Source organism: Magnolia sinica, chromosome 14, assembly GCF_029962835.1.
Source record: "Magnolia sinica isolate HGM2019 chromosome 14, MsV1, whole genome shotgun sequence".
Classification (NCBI taxonomy): Eukaryota; Viridiplantae; Streptophyta; class Magnoliopsida; order Magnoliales; family Magnoliaceae; genus Magnolia; species Magnolia sinica.
Genome location: NC_080586.1, coordinates 63,771,775 through 63,778,660, shown reverse-complemented (window position 1 = coordinate 63,778,660; position 6,886 = coordinate 63,771,775). Strand labels below are relative to the sequence as shown.

Genomic DNA, 6,886 nt, shown 5'->3' with positions numbered 1-6,886 from the left:
AGATGGTCTAAATAGTTCATATTTTGGCTTCATTATGCATAGAACATCCCCATAATGTTCTATGTCTTCTACTACAAGTTTTATGTGTTTATATCAAAGAGCCATTGTTTTATATTATGTTTGTAGCTTTTCAACTTTTCATTGTTTTATGTTCAATTGCCAGCAGTTACACCATCCAGGCATTGCAATGCCCGGTAATTGAAATATCCAATGCATCTAGATGCCCCCAATTCAAATGATCCTGAAGTAATCTCACATAGTTTTGTTTCTTAAAATTCTAAAGACTTACCTTTATAATTGGCAAAATTGGAGAAGCTATATTGGTGGGTATTTTGAAAGTGGCTTATTTCCTAGGGTATTCATTATGTCAAAGCACAGTTCTAACGTACCTAAAAAAAATGCTATGACCAGTTTGATATTTGCCATGTTTCAGGACTTGCACATTTGTGTAAGGACAATGGATTTTCAATCTTTTAGAGTTTATTAACTACTCCCAAGAGCAGTTGAAGTTGGCAAAGCTAGCCCTTGTCTCCTTGTTCAGGTCTGTTCATGGCTCTGGAGGTGGATGGCTCGTTCATTTTCCAATTTGTCCCGCTCAATTTCCAGTTTGGCCCACTCAATTTCTAGTTTATCCCGCTCAATTTTCAGTTTGTCCCGCTCATTTCCATGTTTGCCCGCTCAACTTTTTGGCCCTCTAAAATTCTAGTTTGTCCCGCTCATTTCCATGTTTGCCTGCTCAATTTCCAGTTTGGCCCGCTCAATTTTTAGTTTATCCCGCTCAATTTCCAGTTTGTCCCGCTCATTTTCTAGCTTGGCTCGCTCATTTTCCAGTTTGTCCTGCTCAATTTTCAGTTTGTCCTGCTCAATTTCTAGTTTCTCCCGCTCAATTTCTAGTTTGGCCCACTCAAATTCTAGTTTGTCCTGCTCAATTTCCAATTTGGCCCACTTAAATTTCAATTTGGCCTGCTCAATTTCTAGTTTGTTCCGCTCATTTTCCAGTTTGGCCTGCTCAATTTCCAGTTTGTCCCGCTCAATTTTCAGTTTGGCCCGCTCAATTTCCAGTTTGTCCCGCTAATTTCCATGTTTGCTCGCTTAATTTCCAGTTTGTACTGTCCATTATGAGCTTTACACAATAACCCATAATGATGTGTTCTTGTCGTGGGTCCCATCATGTTCTGATTTTTTGTTTCTTATCCAAAATTTCAAGATTTTCAAGGTCCCATCATGTTTGGATTTTTAAAATAACCCCCAGTTCAAAGATTTTCAAAGTCATTTCTATGCATTTCACAATCAACCCCGGCGATTCCGTTTCTCATTTCACTCTAGAATGGGAAGTCAATGTATATATTGTCCCCAAATGTGATATTGACATGTAGGAGTCTACATGTGAGATGAGTCACCGAAAATGATGTGGACCATTAAAAGCAGTCGGCATTGAAATTTCCTTTCCCTTTAACACAAATGATCTGCACTCAATTATAAATTGCTTTATAAGGAACTTATATATTAGTCGGGTTCGTGTTGGGTCAGGCAACCCGAGACCTCAACCCGAGCCCAACCCAAGTTTTATCGGGTTGGCATTTATATGGCCCAATCGCAAGACCAACTCTCATAACATCTTGTCCAAGCCCAACCTAATGTCAGGTCGATCACATTTTGGTCGGGTTGAACCCGCCCAACTTTCAACCATAAAATCATATATGATATGTCAAGTAACTAATTTTGGTTTAGAAGATATTCTTGTTATATGATTAAAGAAAGAAATGAAGAAAAAAGAGATAAAAATTTTATTTATATGCTTATATATACATATTGATTATAACTATGTGTAGGTGGAATAAAATTCTCCATGTCAAAAAAAATGGATACGGATATTGCTACGATTTTAATCCGTAGCCATAGATAATTCGCAAATCGGTGATCATTCGTGGATCTTGCGATTCCACCGCCAATCGCTGTCCCGATTGGCCATCAATCGCAGATTCCGCGATTCCATCCCAACTCGCTGTGAGGTTCACCAATCTATGGCTATGGTTTATAACCGTAGCTATAACCGTACCGTAAATTTTTTTCATTTCTTTTAGATGGAGAATTTTATTCTACCTACATTTTTCTCTTAACACATAACTATAAAAAGTAAATCCCACATGTGACTAGCAGACAATTTCCTACATTTAAAAAAATTATAATCATTTATTCATTCAATTACCACCTCCATAATCATTCATTCATTCATTCATTCAATCACAACCATTCATTCAATAATGAATCAATTACAATCCTTCATTCAGACTAAAAATTACAATTATAATCATTCATTCAATAATGAATCAATTACAATCCTTCATTCAATCAATTACAATTACAATTACAATACTACTGAAAATACAAATCTTGGTGAGTCTATGTGCACTCACATATGGCTAGGTGCATCCTTCATCCAACATAGATAGAAAATGGATGCGAGTATCAGTAGTCCACTTGCACATCCGACAGCTATACCAATAACTTCTCTTGTGCGTCTTTTGTAATTATTCGAGGGCGAACCACCGCTAGAAGACTCTGCAACATAAAAACAAAGAATCAGTCAATTGAAAAAGGATGAAAACTAAATATAAAGAAAACATAGAATTCCTCTTATGTAAATTGAATTAATGCTCCTAACAACGTTCCCACAAACAAATTTTTTGAAACGACATTCATCCAAACATGCTATGAAATAAATTTTCAGACTAAAAATTTATTTTCCCTTGGCCTGGGCCTCGCTCATTGACAGTCCTACATGTGACCAGCAGGCAACAAATGGATGTGCGTATTTGAATGCGAAGACCTTTTTGTTGCCGAGATCTTCTAGGTGATCATTGTCCGCTTCGACCCCTTGAGAAAACCAAGTAGTGTTTTGCATTAAAGAAAAGGAAATTTTAATTAAGGGAGCAAGATTTGATTGACAGAGCTAACCTTGGCCTCAGAATAGAGGGTTTGTATGGTTCTTATTGCCTTCTAAAGCTCTTTGACCCGTGGAAATTTACAACAGCAGGAGGTATGCATTAATTTGCTTGTTTGAAGTGAACAAATCATCACTAACTAGCAAAAGCTAAAGAGCAACTTACCATTTTCTTAAGTTGCAAAGCAGATCAGCTAGCTACTTTCTAGTTTCATGGAGTAGAGCTAATACTTTACCATAGAGCCACAACACTATTTCCGTTTGGTAACAATAGCTCTATTTACATAATCACAGGAGAAATAGAGAAATCAATATATTACAAAAGGGGAAACTGTCCCAGGATTCAAAAGTGGCATCTTTAGTTGGCATTTGTTAAAGATGGATGGCATGGTCATGATTGCCTAATAAGAGTGATCCGTTGGAATCATATGTAAGGGTTAAAGATGAACAGTCTACATCAATGGATTGGACTAGGTGTCCCAAAGCAACTACGTGCACTATAACTTACATTACTCTGAAAGCAATGGAGCATCTCTCCATCTCCTCCACTTTCTCTTCTTTCTTGGCCTCAGTAGCTTCACCACCGGCACTTGCAGCCATAGCAAAGTCACCACCACTGAACCATTAGGCACTGAAGCAAACTTCTCCCTACATAATGATAATACAAATTAACAAGATCTCACCATCAACTTCAGTCCGATTCTTTGGAAAAACTTTCCCTTCTTTTAATGGCACGTTTATTCATAATAATCGAAAGACATCAAGAAAGGCGCAGCGATTGTTCAATAAAAATAAAGATCTAGGAACATTTTGGTAATGAATTTGTCTTTAAAAAAAAACATTCAATTTGTCTGGAGGCTGAATTACTCTCATCAAACCAGTGTTTTCTAATTGCCATGTGTACTTAATGTCATTATTCCATTATTGGGTGCCATGAAGAGATAGGAAGCCTCCAAAGATATTTTCAGGCCACAACAGCAAAAAAAGGCTAGGATCTTCCAGCCTGGGAGATTTCAGCAAAGATGATATGACTTCAGCAAGCAACATATGAAATGCATATAACTAAATTTTGAAAAGCATATAACTGAATTTTGAAGACTACTTCCTCATGAATATTAGCAAACATTGCTAACTTTTTCCATTTCCTCATGATTTAGACAGAGCATTTGCAATTCAAGTCACACGGGTACCCAAAAGCAGACTGAGAAAATTACAATTTGGTTGTTTGCTTTTTAATAAGAAGTCACTTAGGGATTTTTTTTTTTTTAATTCTTTTAATACAAAAATGGAGCCCAGCCATGTGTGGCCCATTTAACAAAAAGATCCCTTAAGCACCTCTCAAATGACCTAACATCAACGTTGAGAATCTCTAGTAAGATATATATTCTTTTCTGGATCTCCAAGGGCACATTAAGCAAGCCCCTTTTCAGAAATGGACTCATGTTAAAGGATAGGCAGAAAATCACAACTGTTGAATTATTTGTCTCCCTTCATAGATTGGATTCGTGCATGGTGGTTGGGCAGCCACCATTAACCTAGAATAAGTGTCGATGATCACACAAATCTAGTCTTTAGATAATTGATAAGACCAAGGAAATCAATATCCAGGTCTTTCTTGCCTCATGCCGCCTAAAAGTTGGACATAAGTTCCATTCAAACTGGTGTGCTAAGCTCACCGCTAAGATAACCTGACACTAATTAGGCCGGCCACCCACAACAATCTGACTCAACATATAGGTGATGAGCATACATAGATATGGCATGGTATGGATAGATTGAAATGCAATACTTATGTGGCTGATAATGAAATACGTATGGCTACGAAATTGATACCAAACAAACTCACCTTAACCATTCCTGTTCCATTGTCACAGACAAGGGGCTGAATGTCCTCAATATCAGCCATCTTTTATATGGAGCCTGTACAAGCAACCATGCATCAAAACAGTTATAGATGAGCATGTTAGATGGGTTTCAAATATGAACAATCAGACGGTTGTGTACCGAATGCAAGAAACAAAACTTTGTAAGGATTGGCTTAAAACTCTACTGATATAAGGCTAAGATGAAGCATACTTTCTAAAAATATAAAAAGATATATATATATATATATATATATATATATATATATATATATATATATATATATATATATATATATATATATATATATATAAACACTTCAATGAAAGTGGAACTCGTTGTTACAACTTAAAACATACAAGATCCAGTTTATTTAACTTTCTGTAATCCTGTCAGATTGAACGGGATCCCACAACATTAATAAAGATGATTTCAGAGCCCAAATCAGAGTGAAATGGTAAAGTAGTCATTATAAAGAGAGATTTGTGATCAATCATTTCTGAAAGTTTGCATTTTGAAATGGCTTGGTAGTTCCACCAGGAGATAGATACATGTACAACCAACTCCCAGATTGCCCGCTGATTTGCATGACCATTCCTTCAAAACTAAGAACTGCCTTTGAAAACTACCAAACCTCACCAAGATTATATGACCACGATGCAACCAGCAGTTTAGATAAACCAGATGCAACTGATAACTATTGTAGTTTCATTCCTACAACCTAGATCACATAATGTTCCTAATATCGAAGCTCCATTCCAAATAAAATCTTTGAAACAATCAGTGTAATGACAAAAAGAATAAACAAAATTTATAATAGAAGCAAAGGAAATAAGCACTACCAAATGATAGAGCAAAGGTTAGTGCATTATGAAACTGATTCAATCTAGAGAGCAATTGAATGAAGGAGATTGTGGATAGTAAATTGGGAAGATTGAATTGGGAAGATTTTAAAGTGGGAAGATTGAATACCTCTCCAAATGCAAATATGGAATTATTAAACCCAGCTAAACAGATAGTAAAGAACCGAATTTTTAAGGAAATTCAAATACTCTCACAATCTTTAAAATCACAAATGAAACATGTGATGATAGTCTCAAAAAGCAATACTCCGTAACAATGAGAAAGTGACAATAAAAACAAGGAAAAGGCAAGCAGAACTCCCATAATGACACTTTATTTACCTTAAAAATCTGAGAAGGATAATATACAAGTCTATGAGATTCTTCTCCTCCTGATATATACTAGCCTGAACAAAGAATACAAGCCCACAAACATGAATGAATTTGTCTCATGACTTGAACTCATTTAACCTAGAGAGCATCCAAGAACCAAGGCCCACAAGTACATATCAAATTCAATATTGTGCTAAAAGTGAAATCGATCAATTTCTGGAAAAAACTAATAGGAAAAAAAAAAGATCACTCAATCTTTCTTTAATAAATGGGAGATTTAATATTCTTGCAGCATTTTCTTAATGATCTGTTTACAGCTAGCACATTTGTAGCTGGCTCATATCAACAACCTAGCTCACCAAACCATGGACTGCTTTTGCATCTTTTTACTGACCAACTGTTTTCTTAACTGATGGTTTGCAAACAGACGATTAAGAAAAATTTGATAGAAAAAAGACAAAGATTGGACCTATTTACAATAGTCACTTGTCCATTAGTTGGGTCAGCTTAGCATTAAATTCCTTCTCCAGTTCAACTTCTTCTTCCAAATACCTCCAATTCAGCTCAGTCTTCTTATCTTCATGCAATCGTATCAGCTTCTCTCTCTCTCTCTCTCTGCTTCAAACTCTTTAATCTGATTTGACTGGCTATCAATGAATCGAGCAATCTCCTCAAGCCTACTTTAAGGACTGTTTGGATTTGTGGATTTTTTATTTTTTATTTTTGAAGAAAATGGAGTTTTTTGGGAAACCCCATATCTAGAAAACAGTAAGAAATGAAATTTTGTTTCCCATGATTATCTTTCAGCAAGATTTGCTTGAAAAAATTTCATCATTTACAAATCTATATTCATGGAAAATTTGTTGCCAGTCTAGGCAAGGAAACTAAAAGGGGGCATTTTTCA

The 6,886-nt window shown here is 35.9% G+C and overlaps 1 long non-coding RNA gene across 1 annotated transcript; it reads right to left on the bottom strand.

The window, feature by feature from the left end:
- Nucleotides 1-2,310: 2,310 nt before the first annotated feature.
- Nucleotides 2,311-3,520, bottom strand: LOC131224795 (uncharacterized). Its single transcript, XR_009161182.1, has 3 exons — nt 3,443-3,520; nt 2,959-2,997; nt 2,311-2,562 (listed from the first exon to the last, which is right to left on the bottom strand). It is a non-coding gene; the product is annotated as an uncharacterized LOC131224795 (long non-coding RNA).
- Between the last annotated feature and the right edge of the window lie 3,366 nt (nt 3,521-6,886).